The sequence below is a fragment of the Zonotrichia leucophrys genome, chromosome 9, assembly GCF_028769735.1.
Source record: "Zonotrichia leucophrys gambelii isolate GWCS_2022_RI chromosome 9, RI_Zleu_2.0, whole genome shotgun sequence".
NCBI classification, from domain to species: Eukaryota; Metazoa; Chordata; class Aves; order Passeriformes; family Passerellidae; genus Zonotrichia; species Zonotrichia leucophrys.
Genome location: NC_088179.1, coordinates 12,812,260 through 12,828,507, shown reverse-complemented (window position 1 = coordinate 12,828,507; position 16,248 = coordinate 12,812,260). Strand labels below are relative to the sequence as shown.

Genomic DNA, 16,248 nt, shown 5'->3' with positions numbered 1-16,248 from the left:
GAAGCCTTTCTAAGGAGAGCTTGTGTAAATTTAGTTTGTGCTTTTCATTATCCTGTTTTGGGGTCTTTTAGCCCTCACCTACTCTGGTATTTCAATTATAATGCACACAACAGTGACTTCTTTTCTTGACCCGTTGAACAGAGCTGATCTCTGTCTATGCACAGGAAGAAATGCTCTTTGCTTTGATGGTTCTGAATTTCCCAATGAACTGTTACTTGCACAGTTCATTTGCAGAACCCTGCTTTCCTTGTGCATTTTAGTGTGAATATCTCCACCAGTATTATTTGGAAGAAATTTGCCTTACTGCCTTGAATCTGAACACTACACAATCTGTACATTCTCTCTCAACCCTATGGATCAGTTCTTTTCCTCTATATTTGGATGTGGAGAGAATCTAAACTCCCTATTGTCACAGCTGGTCAGAAGGTGAAAGGGAAGCAGGCATTTAGATAATGAACTTTAAGATTTCCCACAGAGTCAGAATTCTGTCCTACTGGATCATGAGATCTGTGTGTATTGCTGATGGCCCACCTGAGATACATTAAGTTCTTATTGCTGCAGCCCTAAGAATGTTAAGATAAAGCATAAAGTTTATTCGACTCTTTTGAGAGAAAAATTGATATTAATGTGCACAGAATTGGATCAATACTAGCCCACTCCCTAAGGTCTTGGGTCACTTTTCACACATTCTTTTTCAATGTGTGGCAGGACTGGGGAAGAGGACTTGTCTTTTTCCTGTTTTGAGAGAAAATCCTGTTTATGAAGACTCTTCTTCATGGAAATCAAACTGTATAATAAATTCTGCTGTGAAGCAGAGGAGAACTTTGCCTGAATTCACCCACACCTCAGTTTCCTTGTTCAGGATGTGCTGATGAACAAGCAGGTGAGAATCCAGGGCAGCCAGAGGAAGAGGTGCAAACAGACCAGAGTAATTTAAAAGTGTAAGTACTATGCTTGACATCAAGAGTTGTGTAGGGACATTAATTAATATTATTCTCATCGAGTAATGCAGGTCAAATAATAGGTCAGAGAAGCAATATGTGCAGAGCAATATGTACAGAGTGCCACGGTTAGCTGGCTCTGAGAACATGCAGTACTCTTCCAATTAATTGAGAGAATAGCTTGATACTTCACAGGTTGGAGCAGCCAGATCATTCTAAAGCAGTGATTATCTTCCCTCCTACACAGAATGTTTAATTTCAAACTTAATTGTATCCACATTTCCGTTTCTAATTAATCCAGATACAGAAATGCTATAGTAACCGAACAGCGTGTCCTTTGAGGAAATAAAACACGGCACAATCCTGTGGCACCAGAGTAATCTGATTAAAGAGATGTTTATGTAACACAGGTCTTTATAAGTTAACTAATTTCCCATATGCTTACTATTCTTATGGTGCACTTCTAAGGAAGAGAGGAGAAAATGTTTATCGTGCTCATTTTATGCTTTGGGATTTCCACTGTCTCTAGTTTGCCATGAAATTTATGGAGGTGATGGAAAAGGTAGTCAGCCACTATGCAGCATACACTTTTTCTCAGGGCAAGGATGCAGTTTTTAGTAGGAAATTTCCACCACTATGTCTGCTCAAGGGATTAGATGCACTGATTTTCATATAGTTAACAAGGTGTTCCTGTGTAATTTGCTTCCTGCAGTTCTGAGAGGTTCCCACAGATGGCCAGTATTCCCAAGGTCAGGATGACCTGTAAGAGACTGGGAATTAGTTTGTCACCTGTGATTTTGGGTGTACCGAATAAAAGGCTGTGACTGCTCCAAGGTGATGCAAGGGTTTGTATGGATCTGAACCACACTGGAACCCAAAGAGTTTCAGAGTCCTCCTGTATGTGACCGACCTCTGTCATTGGTGTGTCCATTTTGTTGCTTCTAGGCAAATACATAACCCTAAAAAATAAAAACCTGGGCAAAACATATGGTTGAGCTTGCTCTGAATATTAATTTTCATCTGAAAGAAAGCCTTCTGTAAAGAGCAAGTGGGATTACTTTGTTTTGCTCTGGTTTTCCATCTGCAAGTGCTGCACATGCCCATGTTTTGATGGACAGAAGTATGATTGATATTTTTGGAGCTGATTTGGAAGTTCTGGCAATGAAAGCCTCTTTTCCTAGGAGAGAGATGGAAAAGCTGTAGTACTGATACATATTATTAGTAACACAAATAGGGAAAAACCCACTGTTGGATCTGTAATACAATGTCTGGGTTGGAGTTAATCTGGTGTTTAGATTTTCATAATGGAAACTGAGAGTGCTGAGGAAACCTTGTTCATAAAGGGTCTCTGAGGGATTATCTTTTACCACTTGATACAGAGCTAAGAAATAGATATCGTTGGGGTTTTTAGCAGCCTCTGAGAAAAGAGCTTGTGTATCTCCTTTGAGAGCCTTAAGTCCTGGTGACATCCAGCTGGTGGGCTGCACGAGAGACACCAGCAGAGGAGACTGAAGGTGCCGTGGGAGATCTGCAGGCAGACCTATGATAGGACAACTGATAAATGCAGTGAGAAATTTCATTTCATTCAGCAAAATACTTTTTGGGGAAAAGAAAGAAATTGCTTAAGTACTTATTTAAATTTCTGATATAAAATTTCTGTTTTTGGGGGAAAAGTGCCTCTGAAAACTGGTTGGAGTTCTCGAGAACAGTGCCGCAGGCTGTAAACCAGGCTTGGAGCTGTTTAATAAGAAGAGAGCACCACCTGGTGTTAGTAAGTCATTACACCTTGTCACACTGGATGGGGACGTTGTCATATACAGATGAATTGGAAAATAAACATGTACATTTTTCCTCGTGTAGTAGTCTTGTGCTGTAGAAAACAAAGAAAAAGTTGGAAGTGCAATGGCTGAGAGCTGGATATGTGGTGTGAGGGTCAGAGTGTACACTCAGCTCATGACAGAACTCTGGGCTTATACTGAGCAGATTCTTATACAGAATTCAAACTTATATGGAATTTGCATTTGTGGGATCTGGAGCTCTCCAGAAAATCTTTTTCGTTAATACAATTGCAGTGTATGCATTACCTGGTTTGAGAGTTAACAAACTGAGTGCACATCTCTCACAAGCACTAATGAGCAGGACTCCTGTGTTATGAGACTGCTGCTTGCTGCATTCACACACAGAATAACATCTCCCAGGCCTAAGTGCTTTGCCATGTCTGAGCCAACTCAGGCATGTGGGACTTTTGGCAAGTAAAACTGCTAGATATTGGATTATATGTGTTCTCATAAATTTGAGATGTTTCTTAATGTATAAATAAATTTTGGGTTGTGTAACACACAATTGTGTAATTGTGTAACAAAACCTTACTATGTGTAGAAGGTTGTTTTGTGTCAAAGAAAAGTTTCAAATGTATCAGTAAAAATGGATTCTACACTGAGTTCTGCAATCATCTTCAGTGATATTAAGAAGAATAAGTAGGAGGAAATTTTGTGGCACTAATGTCAGAAGCTGAGCAATTGGGACCCACATTTCAGTATCTTTTAATATTCTTTAGAAATTGAAGGTTTGGATGTATTTGGATATATTAACTTTATTGATTGCATAATAAACTCTGTAACCATACAACCTGGCTTTAATAATTCTAATTTATTCTTTATTACTAAAAAATAAAGAACAACAAAATTAATCTCTGCTGACATGGGACTAATACAGATAAATTGCTTATTATCTCACCCTTAGTGAACAGACTAGAGAAGTGTTCCCAGAAATATTTTGTCAAGATACTGAGAAAATGTGACAGAAATGAGAATTTAAACTTAGAAGAACTTTCTTATTTGTTTGACTATGGATCATTTAATGTTATCAATCTTCAATTAGTCAGTTTGAATGCAGGTAGTAGTTTTGCATTGTTATTTAGACTTCATTTCCTTTATACTTGTGAAGGAGGTGGCAAAGGCTTCAAGTTGTCATTTATTTTCTTTTATAGAAAGATAAATTCATTGGGATTTTTTCGTTGTTTTTGTTTTCACTGTTTTGTTTTGAGGTTTTTTTGTAGGTTCTTGTTATTGGTTTTTTGGTGAAGCAGAATATACTCACAGCCAAATTTACAGGGCCAGTTGATTTTTGGGTTTTTTGATTATCATATACAGATGAATTGAAAATTTGAATGTGTCTGTGTGATGGTGAATACTTCAGCAACTTTATTCACAATTTTTTCATGGCCTTAGCATCTCATTTTATACAGATAATCTTCACTATTTTGAAGTCCTTTCACAAATATTCTGACTAGGAGCTCTTTTCAAAGGAACTTAGTTCAGGAAAGTGATCCTGAAGAAAAAGATCACCATATGATGGAGCCAGTGGAAAACAGAAAAAAAATCTCTGCATTTCTAAGTTTGACTATAAATGCCTGACAATAAACTGAAATTGGCTTGTAAGTGGAAAAACAGAAAAACCACAGAAAAATAGGACTTTGAAGAAATGAAAAAAAGCAAAGACTTAATCTATTTGTATTAAAAATATCCCATTATCAATGAAACAAATATATGCAGTGTGAACGAAAACCACAAATCTACTTCCAAGAATTATGCTAGGGCTGTAGATATTTAAGCTCTGACATACTTTTCAGATACTTTAAAAGAGCAGCTAAGTTTCAAAATTAATTGTTTGATCTCAGAAGCAGAGGCATGATCTCTAACATGGTGCCCAGCAGCGAGCTCTGCCTGAGCGTGGAGTCTGGAGCTGGGCATGGTTATGCAAACTTGCTTTGAGTATTTGCCCTGAACCATATAAACTAACCACAGTGCTTGTCAATCTACATGTGTGTTCCCTGCTGTTCCCAGAATCCCAGCATGTGTTCCCAACATGTGTTCCCAGAATATCCCAGCTGTATACTATCAGTTCTGCTCTGAATCCTTTGTAATACATCAGAAAAAGCCTGTTTTCCCACCATGGAGGCACAGGAGATTGATGCTTTTGGTGAAAAAAGATGGGGATTGCTGCAGGTTTGAATGAGAATTCTTAGTTCTGGTGCCTGACTTAAAGTTACCATGGCTAAACCTTTAAAAGTGCAGGAAATTTAAGTGTCTTGTACTAAACATCACCTCAGACAAGTGCATTTCAATTTCTTGTGCAAAGGTGTTATTGATGCCTATTTTTGAAGAAGTAATTGAAGCAGGTAGAATTGAATAGTAACACTGGTTTAGGCCAAAGACTTATGAAGAGCCAAGGTGTAAGAAAACATTTCAATTCCAATATTTGAGAATCATTTCAGATCAAAATTACTGGGGTTCTATAAAAAGAGGTCTAATTTTGCTTGTTTGCTTTAGTACTAGAGTACTCTTAATACTTTTAGAATTTGATATTGCTGATGAAGAAAGATGAGAAAAAGGAAGAATAATCTTGGTATGGAGGGGATCTTTCTTATTTTCAAGAACTGTTGACAGGTTTACACTGAGTGGCATGAAGATCCTACCATAACTATATACTGTCTTAATGTTGTTAGGATACTGAGATAGAATTCTGTTAGTAGGGAAACTAGAAGGGTGGATTTAAAAAGTGAATAGTGAATCTTCTAGTATTCAATGGATGGATATAAAAAGTGAATAGTGAATCTTCCAGTACTCAATTTTGTTATAAGTGAACCAGGGTAAGAAAGTAAACAATGAGTAAGGCCTTCATTGTATAGAATTGTGTAACTGCTCTTCCATGCAAAATAAGCCAGGAAACATGGAGCTGCTTCCCAGTGGTAGCTGCTGCCTTTTTACAGTTGTCCCAGCATGTGTTCATGAGATTACACAGTTAGGAAGATATCTGGAATTTCTAGGATTTATTTCCAATCAAAGCTGGGCACAGAGGTAGTGAGCAAATATGACAAAAATTACATTGTCAGGTGAACAATGGAACACTTGAAGGAGGATCCCCCAGGAAAGCTTGTTCTGACAGAGCACCTTGCCTGGGCTGCTCCCCCAGCTTGGCATGTGGAGCTGTGAGGCTGGATCTCACCAGGACACTGCTCCATGGAAGAAAGAGCTGCTCCTGGTGTCCCCAGGCTGCCTTTGCCCTGCAGAGCATGAGAGAACCCAGCCCTGTTCTCCCCAGGTCCCTTTGCCCACACATCCCTGCAGGGAGGGAGTTGCTGTGCCTCTCAGTGGCTCCTCTAGGTGGGCTGTGACTGTAGAATGTTTGATCTTCCCATCCTTTATCCTATGCCCATACTTACATTTTTGAGTGAAGCTGTTCAATTTTGTGCTCCTTCTGCCTTTATTCACTCACTGCTCTTATCTCATCTCTCTCAACTCTCAAAGTTTGCATTAAGGGTGATCCCCCTGTGGCTGAGTTTCAGTTCCAAGGGTCAGTCATTCCACAGATTGTATCCAACTGGCTCCTTCCCAGAAAGATGACCTTTCCCATTTTAGCAATATTTGTTTCCTTACCTGTTGTTGCTTTGCAATGTGGATGCTTCATTTTAACTGCAGTTGTGTACCAGGGCTCCCAGTGAGTGTGTACGCCTGTTAGGGAGCCACAGTAAACCCACAATTCTGAGGTTGTGTCAGACAAACACTGCATAGATATTTCAGTGTATATCTAGTTTAGTTTGTCCTGCTAAACAATGATCTCTTTTGAATCTCCCAGCTTTTCTCCCAGAATTTCCCTCTTGCTTTCAGTATTCTTTCTTCTTGTTCCTGTCTACTCTTCTCCTTGCTGTTCTCTGCCTTCAACTTCCAGCCCTGGTTCTATCCTGGCCTCTTATTGTGCTCCAGAGATCAGACCTGTAGTGGATCTTTATTTCTTTCCAACAAGGGGCTACAAATCCAGGTTTTATGGCTTAAAGTGGATTCTAACTTCTCAATGATTCTGGAGTAAACAACACCTGCTATATTTTATGATGCAGGGGATGGGGGTAGTTTTCTGTCTTGCTTACCATAGTATTTCAAAGAACAAAACCTGTTTGGTGTGGAAAAAGTGAGTGTTACTCTCTACTCCAACAGTTCAACACAAAAGCAGTTTATTAATGCTATTTACAGAATTCACAGCCTTCCTGTGTTTTAGGCTCTTGCCCTGCTCTGCTTAAGGCTGCAACAGTTAAACAACTCAATGACCACTGAATTTTTAACCTTTGTAAGAATTTGAGTGCTTACCTGTAAAAGTGTATCTCTGTTTGGCTGTTTACTTGCCTGAAAGGTATAGATTAATCCTTAAACATTTTCCTATTGTTCCTGTTCAAAATGTTGTGATAAATATGCTTTTTATTCACTGCTTGCCTTCATAGGTTGCACACATTTTGGTATGATTTCAAGAGACACATGAGAAACAATAATTTGGAAATTCATTACAATGCCAGGGTTTATTCGCTCTCATTAAGCATTAATTGGTAGTTGATGGCTATTGCTATTTTTAACACCATTAGTTCATAGCAATGTAATTAGTGATGCTAAGTACAGGATCCACATTAATAGCATTACTAATTGTAAATCTGGAGATAGAAACACAAGATGACTGGTTAATTTCTAGGTAATATCTCATGATAATTGGTTATAGGACATTTGTGCTGAAGTAGAAAGGTAAATAATTTAAAATCTTTTCTTATAGTTTGTGCTGTACTTTGCAATACTATTACAGTCTATGTTGCCCACATTTTAGTCTAGTGAAATACAATGCCATTAGCACCTCACAGCTTCTGCAGTTATTAATTTCCATGCTTCTCAACTCTTTTATTTATACTAGCAGCAGTGAATTTAAAAAGGAGCAGAAGCAATAAACCAACAACTTTATGGACATTTTCCTGAAGAAGCTTTGTTTTAACAAAGCAGTGTTGTATAAGCAGAAAAGAGAGGGGCTTTTAAATTGTTTTTTAACTATTTAATGTTTAGAGGGAAGATGCTTATCAATGCTGTCCTTTTGGTTTTTGTAAATGAGATTTGTATTAGCCAACAAAAAAATTAGGTCTTCTCCTGGGTATTATTAATAGAGTGATTGAAATATTTAAATTCTACTGATCTAGGCTTTAAGCAATTTCTGCTCTGGCAACTATGTGATAGGTCTTTGGATGTAAAAGTTCTTGTGTGCCGATATCCAAATGCTTCTCTGCTTCTCAGTGTCTCTGTGCAGGCTCTCCTGGAGCCCACATCCACAGTGTAACCGGGTACCTCCTAAATATTAAAAAATAAGTAACAAATCAGCATGATCTTTTCAGCTCCCAGCAAGTAGGAGCACACGTCTTGATTAGATCCTGAGTTATATAAATAGTATAAGAATTGATATTAGAGAGGGAATGGATGTGTGTGAGAGTGAGGCTGAAAAAATTAATGATGCATCTTTACAGCCTTACTGAGACCTCATTGATTTCCATGGAAACCTTTTCATTGACTCCAGTGGGTCTCTTTGGTGTGCTGCAGGAAAGGGTGGCTGGCAGGGAGCGAGGTGCAGGCTCTGGTCTCAGCTCCATTGTGCTCCCAGCGCTGCCTGCTGCTCAGGGAGCCTTTGCTTTCAGCGGGCCCTGCCTGCTCCTGATTGAGGCAGGCTCTCATTTGGAGCCATTTTCTGTGCTGAGGAAATGCTGATCGAGGCTTCCTAAACCAGGGCCTTGAAGGTGGTGCTGCTGCTGTAAGTACAGACATGCTATCAGTAAACCAAGACATGGAAAATACAGGGAAAAGGTTAAGCTGTCAGGCTCTGTCCAGGCAGTTTTCCTAGAGGTGTCTTTGCCCCTTCTGACAGCACAGTGCAAATCAAGGAGAAAGATATAAACCCAGCCTCTGGAGTCTATTTTTCCTAAGATTCTTTCCCCCAACTGAAAATAATTTGGTTTTCTGTGAATGGCAGAAATATTCTGCATTTCTGCGTTCATTTCATACCTTTCCCCCACCATCTTGTCTCACCTGATTTGGCAACTTACAAAATGAAGCTCTGAGAAAAGGAGAGAAGCCATTTCATGGTGCAAAATTTCTGTCTCTGGACATTAGAAAATTTGTTTGCTTTCTCTGACCAGCATTATTTTCGGAGAGAAAATTTTGAAAATAGGAATTGCAAAGTGAAGTTTAATTTTAAGCAGAGATGACAGAAAATACTTCAGTAGAGTTCCTGCTGCAGATGTGAACATTATTGGAACTCTGGAAATCACAGTTGTTCTTGCTGTTACTTTTCTTTATCTGTTTGTTTGGTGCAATCTGTTTAACAGGTGACACTTACTGATGTCACATGTCAGGAATTATGGAAATAAATAACACTTCTCCTGTTGTTTTTTTCTGGATTCCTTGTGTGATAGTCAACTTAGGGCAACAAAACTCTTTTTTCCTCATTGAAACTGTCCCACATTGTATTCTGAGAGCCACCTATTTTCCTCTATCCATGTACTTAAAGGTGCTTTAGAATTCCTTTCAGACTACAAAGCCTACAGGTACTGGAAGCAGAGCTGGTTTCCCTTTCTGATAATATAAGGATTGTTAACCTTGCTTTCACTATGATGATGGCAGTCCCTAATGACTTTCAGACCTTGAGAGAATTAGCAGAAAATATTATTTTCTTTGTGAAATGAAGGTTTGGGTGTGGATAATAGACACAGAAAGGAGCAAACCATCAGTGCCATTGCCTCAGTCCTAGATTGGTCTGAGCTGATTTTCTCTGGCAGCCAGGGACTGAGGCACCTGGAGCTGGGAAAGCCCCACATCCCATCGTAGATGGTGAGGAGTTTTCTGTCCTGTGTGGGACTGCAGCAGATTTCAGATAATTATTATCCCAGAATTATTTGGGTTCTAGCATCTCTAGACAACATATGTAACTGATACACATAGAAAATTGTGTAAGACATTTTTGCATGCGTTTAGGATATCTGCTTCTGTATCATAGTGCTATTTTATTTTTTGTAATTTTTTTTTATGTCTGCATTACAGGCAGTGAGACAAAATTGAAACAGTCATCTAAATGTTTCTTTGCTGATCTCACTTTCAGTTATTGACTGATTGCAAAACTTTGCTTTATAGCCTACAACATAAATGTCTATCCTAATATATAGACCTGTTTGGGATTTTTTGGTATGAAGGAAGGATCAGAATGGAAAGAAATCTTTTCTCCATTATTTAAAAACCAGTTTGACAAACATACTGGTGAAGTGAAGTTTCTTTTTCCTCTCCTTTTTCCCTTTCTGTTTTCATCCGTGTTTGGTTTTGCTGGTTTTCTTAGAAGAGAAGAGCAGTCAACTGAAAGTGATGAGTTTTATTGTGTTCTAATAAATAGTCATTTGGAAAAGCAAAACTGTACCTTATGAGTTTAAAGTGTTTCTGAAAGGGGGAGTTCAGATTGAACTCCTCCTCCTTCCTTGCCACATCTCATGGGAAGGTTTGTGCATTGCTTGGGTTTGTACATGACAAGAGTTGCGGTGCAGCAGGGAGGCAGGAGAGCTTCTGCAGAAATCAGGTGGCAGTGGAGTGGTCTGCTCACAAGTGCTGAGCCAAGGAAGTTCCCCAGGCCTGGGTCTAGTAAATACTGATGTGGCCGACTATAAGCATTAATGACACAGCTGTAGGTGGCTGGAAAACACATAAGTGTGTATTTAAACTGACCATTGTCTTCGTAGGTATGTTAGACACACATTTAATTACAGTTTCTGACTAAAAGACAGTTTTCCTTAAGTTTAATCATAATTTGAACAATTATTCTAGCCTTTGTTTTATAGGTAATAGCTGCAATCAGCAAAGATTAATTAGTTTGTGAGATTTAATTATTTTTTGAAGAAAATAAAAGTTGATGCAGATCCCTCTTATTTTTATTTATCTTACAATTAAACAGATGCACCTGATTCGAGGTAGATCCGTGCAGGAAGCAGAGTAATTTTATTTTCTCAGGGTATTCTGCAGATTTCAATTGAATCCCATTGCTTCCAAAACACAAACGCGGTGCGCTGCCCGGCGGGCCCGGCAGGTGGCGCTGCAAGGCCGCAGTTGGGAGCGCTCCGATCCCTATCCAGATCCCGATCCTTCGTTCGAGGTCCCGCAGGCTGAATCCCCGGACCGGCTGGAGGCAGCGGGCACAGCGCTGCTCCCTGGATGTGCCATCACAGATTGCATTCCTGCTCTGTCCCCTGCCTGTCCAGGCTCCGTGCGGGTGGCTGTGCCGGGATGGAGGGGCTGCGCGGCTCTGGCTGTGCCGTGGCCAGCGGCACCGCCTTGCCCTGGCCCTCCCAGCCCTGCTCCCCCATCCAGGGCTCACTGTGCTCTTGCTGGATATATCTTGCAAGGAAAACTAGGGTGAGATGCATCCCTAGGTGTGCAGTCTTTAAAATTAACGAAGTATAAATTTCCTCAGTGGGGAAGATAGCTATCTCGAACCTGGCTCTTCCAGGTAACCCAGATATTGGGTTAAATCACTCTGGAAATGCCTTAGTTCTCTCTAGAAGGAGCTGGAACAACTTGGAGTGGACAAGTGAGTAGCTCTAATTGACAATGTCACACAGCTGAAGCCAAGCTTGGGGACCAGATTGTAAGGTGTGTGGAAGGACACTCCTCTGGTAGCTGCACAGTTTCCTGCAGGACCCTGGTCCATGGCCGGGATTCCTAAATACTGTCAGGGTGAAACAGCAGTTAACTCACTTGGAGACACGTTTCTCAACACGCTGATATGAGTTTCTGCATTTTAATGTTTCTACCTTACAAACAATCTACAGGGTTTTTGGTTTCTCATCAGACTTGTAGTCTGATGCAAGGTGTTTACCATGGGATTTTGAGTTATTCAAACTTTTAATACAGATTCCTAAATGAAATCCATTACCTGATACTTATCAAGTCCCTTGGATATCCTGATGATGAATAACAAAGTTGCAAAGTGCTCTTTTTAAAAAAATTATTATTGTTACTAACATCCTTAAAAAGTATTATCTTAATGAACAATCATTATTATTTTGTGATGCTTTTGCATTCTATGCATTTGCTTTACGAGCAAAAAGCTAAAATAAACATTCAGGATAACTAATCAGGAATGACAACACTTAAGCAACGTTTTCTACTTCTGACCTTTATGTCTTTTCTGCTGCAGTAACTTTTGAATCTTGTAACAAAGATACTGACTTGATTCATATTCATATAGAAGTTACTGTGAAATATTGTAGAAACCTGAATTGAAGGCTAATCCTTTGAGGTAATCTGGCTTGGTTTGAAAAAATACTAAAAACCTCCCTAGTCCATAGCTTGTATCTTTTGGGGGGTAGGTTGTGATTGTGGATTTTTTCCTGTGTTTGTATTTTTTTGGAGATGCAGTATGGGACCTTCTAAACAATATTGCCTTAAAAGCTTCACTATTGACAATATTGTAACAGGAGTAAATTTGTATTTAAAGATACATGTACAGTAGTTATTGCCATCTAGTGTTCCCATACCTCTATGGCATCAAACACAGTCTTATTATGGGAACTGTCTTGCAGCTTCCATCCACTCTTCATTTTGCTTAAGCAATGCTGATAGGATGCTTATATTTATTTGAAATAGAAAAATTCATTTAAATTTTTTAACATTTTGAACATTACTGCTTTTTTTTTTCAGTGAGTGAGAGACTCATGGTGAAACAGTAATTTCAGACAAAAATACATAAGCTATTCATATGAGCATATCCTAATTCAAGACAATGTGGGCAAGGATGATAGATGAACAAGTTATATGTTTGAGAACTTTATCTGAAAATATATTATGGATAATATATGTAAGAAGTACCAATGCTTATCAAAGTAAATATTCCATGAGTGAATTAGTGAATTCTCTTAAGAGTTCCCAGGAGGGCTCTGCCATTAAATCAACTTTGAGAAGTCCAGTGGGACTAAGTGGTGAATTTTTTGGTGTACAGGAAAGAACTGTAAATGAGTTAATGAAGGACTTTTTCAGTCCCCAGTTTCAGGAAGTATGCTTATGCATAAGCATATGTGTTTTAATTATGGTGTTATTGTAAGATGCTATTTATATCTCAGTAGCACTTAGCAGTCCCAGTGAGGATCTGAGCTCTGGAGCTCTGTGGGGTGTGAGGTGGGAGGCTGAGGGTGTTGCTCATGAATCTCAGCTCTTGTTTGAGCTGTCACCAGTTGCTCCTAGAGCAGGAGGGGGAAGAATGTGAACACAGTTTCCTGTTACTGATGCAGACTGGGGTAGAAAGCAATGAAGTGGGGTTTTTCTATGAAAAAGAAACTTGTGTTCAGGAACCCAAACTAATCTCCTGGATCCAAGTCTCAACCCAAATGCAAAAGTCATTGCAGACTCTTCTTAGTTTTAATTACTGTGTCAGACTCAAACTATCACAGAAATCTCAGTACTGCCTGAAAGATGTTTTAGTGAATTATGTGTTCACTGACAAATTGAATTTGGGGAGTCCTGTGTATAGCATTATGTCTCAAATTATTCACAGTTCTTGAAGTCTTTATCTTTAAAGCCTGCCCTCTGGTATAGTCTCCTTATGGCTCAATTCACAGCTCTACCTAACAGCTGTTAATGAGACCTGTGGTAGTACCAGATGTATATATAGCAACATTTATGCTAAAAATGGCCATAGGGGAGACAAATTCTGTGGCTACATTAAGGATCTTATGTGCCTCCTCTTTTCCTTATAAATCTGTTTATCATTTCTGTCTAGGTTTTATTGTATTTTATTATAGAACTAAATTTTTTCAGAAGAGCTTAGTTGGTAGATAATAAAACAATAACTTATTTTGTTGGAACTCCTGAGGGTTTTTTTAAGGAATATTGTTTTCTACCACATGAAGTCTTTCTGTGATGGCCTTTTCTTATACTTTTGTACCTTTTCTTTTCCTTTGTTTTCCTCATCTTTAATTTTTTCCCCTCTGCAAGAATCATTTTCTCCTTATAGACTGGTATCTGTCCTAGTAGGAGTACCCCTGAGAGTTAGCTCTGCTTTTGTGAGATTTTTGGTCATAGTTTGTTGATTTTTGGACTGTCAGTTCCTATAGATAAGAGAGGCTTATAGCATAGTTTGAAGAAGCAGATCTTCCTCTCTGAAGCTCAGTGCAGTCAGCGTCCAACTGCTTGTTTAAATTGTGTCTGTGTGTCTGTCTATGGCTCTCATTGATAAATTTTCCTGTCACGGATCCAGTGGAGTGCTAGACAGAAAAATGGGACTTGCACAGCATACCTGTGAGTGTTCTTAGCCTTGTGAAGGAAGCTTGGAGGGCAGCAAATGGGCTGTGATGGTACAGTGAGGATGCCAGCAGCTGGAGGCACAGTTTTCCTGAAGCACTCAGTGGGCATGGGAAGGTGGCAGATGCATCAGCCCCAGCTTCCCTGGCCTGATCAGCTCAGGCTCAATGTTGTTATCACCCATGTTCCTTCTGAGCCCTTCACCACCATGGCCATAGGGGGTTTCCAGCTTTGTTCATTCCCTCCCACAAGTCTTGTGCCTCTCCACCAAGAGCTGCTCTGTGGTGATGTCAGTGTCAGAAACTGTCCTGTAGTTTCTGACAGCAGTGTGACCTGCCAAAGGAGGCTATTTATGTGACCCTAACAATAGGGCCTGGACCGAAAGTCCTCCTAGGAAAATCTAAAATCCTTGTGTTACGCTATGGGTCAAGTTTTTACTTTTCTGAGGCTGATAATCATCCTCAGGAGCACTAAGAGGTGTTCACCCAGGGCAGGATTACATGCATTGTTCAGGATGGGGAAAACCTCTTGTCCTATTTTGAAGCATCACAGCCACTTCTTTGGGCTCTTTTTTCTGCAAGCCTGATTGTAGGCATGTATTAAAATAGGTCCCCTTTTTGCACCACCTAATGAGATAAACACATTTCGTGTGCCTTGTGGTATAGGTTGGTGAAATTAAAGTCTTAAAAATGACAAGCTCTTGAAACATCTCCATTAATGGAAGGCTTTACTCTATACTCTTTCTGCATAAAGAACACCAGTTTCTCCCTTACAAATAATGAATATGGATATCCAATACCACTTTTGAGGTTGGCCATAAGCTAAACTGAGACAGAAACAAAGTGCCTGGTTCCATCTCTTCCAAATTCCTACTCAAGCACATCCTGCTCAGGTATCTACCCAAGGGCCTTAGCATCCCCTCTGCAACTCTCCCTAATATCCTAATTTCTGAAGTTGCATAGCTGTGACAATATGTTGAAGCATTTCTAAGAGTATGGTAGGTACTGGGCTATCTCAACATTCTCAGCCTTTTACAGAGATAAACTTGCAAAAGTTGCAAGTGATTTGGGCTGACCAGATCCTTTAGAGGAGATGAGGAACATGCATGCTGATGGTATGTTGTCAATAACAAGAGCAGCCACAAAAAATTAACTCATCCTGCTCTTTGTCAACTTACAGCAATTTCTATTGCTGCCCAAACCTTGGCTTTGTTCATTCTGCAATCAATAGGAAAAAAACCCCAAACACCAAAACCACAATGAAAAATACACCAGTATTGTAAAGGGCTGTATTTTTGTCAACAATAAGAAGCATTATATTTTGTTTGAAGATTTTTTTTCCCCCTCTCAAGTGTTTATTCTGCAGTGCTCTGCAGTTTCTCAGGCTGTTGATTTCAGAAGGGCACTTATGGTGCCCAAAGTTAATAGAATAGTTAACAGAATAAATTAATTTGGAGGCAAATCTACACTTGTCTACTAAGCATCAATATACCTATTTGCATGGCATGAAACACTCTGGTTTGAGCTACCTTCCTTTTTTTTTTTAAGATCAGGTGTGCAGGCATACAAATATTTCCGTAAGAAATAGGCTTTTTAAAAATAATAAAAATATATAACTCTAGATATTTAACCCATCATTTCTAGATAGTTACAACTTCTCAAGTGAAAAATAAATTGCCCATTTTGTGTACACTTGCCTGCACACATTTTGTTAAGATGGGAATAAATTCCTTCATGTACACACCAGTGTCTTCTGTTTTCCTGCAGCAAGTGCTTTCTTTGATTGATGTACTTGGAAGCAATCCTTATCCTCATTCATTTTAATTGAGAGTAATGAATTTAGAGCTTTTATATGAACAGATTGGCTTCATTCCATTTCTAACTTTCCTCACCTTTGCTAGGAACACAGCCTGCTCAGGGCTGCATTGGAAGAGGTTCAGAACTTAGTGCAGCATTCCTGGAGAGGACAGTATCCCGTGAGGAGTGGCCATCTGTTTATAGACAGGCTGATATTTCCTAACAGCTATGATTTTTGTAGGCAGGTTCTTCCTCCCCATCACTACCACTGAGGAATTGCTAATCAGGAAATAAGCTTCTTGCCTTCTCTGATTTGCACAAGGTAGAACACAGTGTCCATAACAGTGGTTTGAGTTGCTTTGTATTCAGTGTGCCAATGGC

General features: G+C 39.4%; 1 long non-coding RNA gene across 7 annotated transcripts in view; it reads left to right on the top strand.

Moving 5' to 3' along the window:
- LOC135451883 (uncharacterized) overlaps positions 1 to 16,248 on the top strand; it is a 158,918-nt gene that overhangs the window by 81,292 nt on the left and 61,378 nt on the right. For 5 of the 7 annotated variants that reach the window (XR_010441453.1, XR_010441454.1, XR_010441457.1 and 2 more), the window contains one exon: positions 709 to 883. The exons of 1 other annotated variant lie outside the window; for it this stretch is intronic. This is a non-coding gene — a long non-coding RNA (uncharacterized LOC135451883). Of the gene's footprint in view, positions 1 to 708; positions 942 to 16,248 lie in introns of all 7 variants that reach the window. One more of the 7 variants, XR_010441452.1, reaches the window with a different exon arrangement.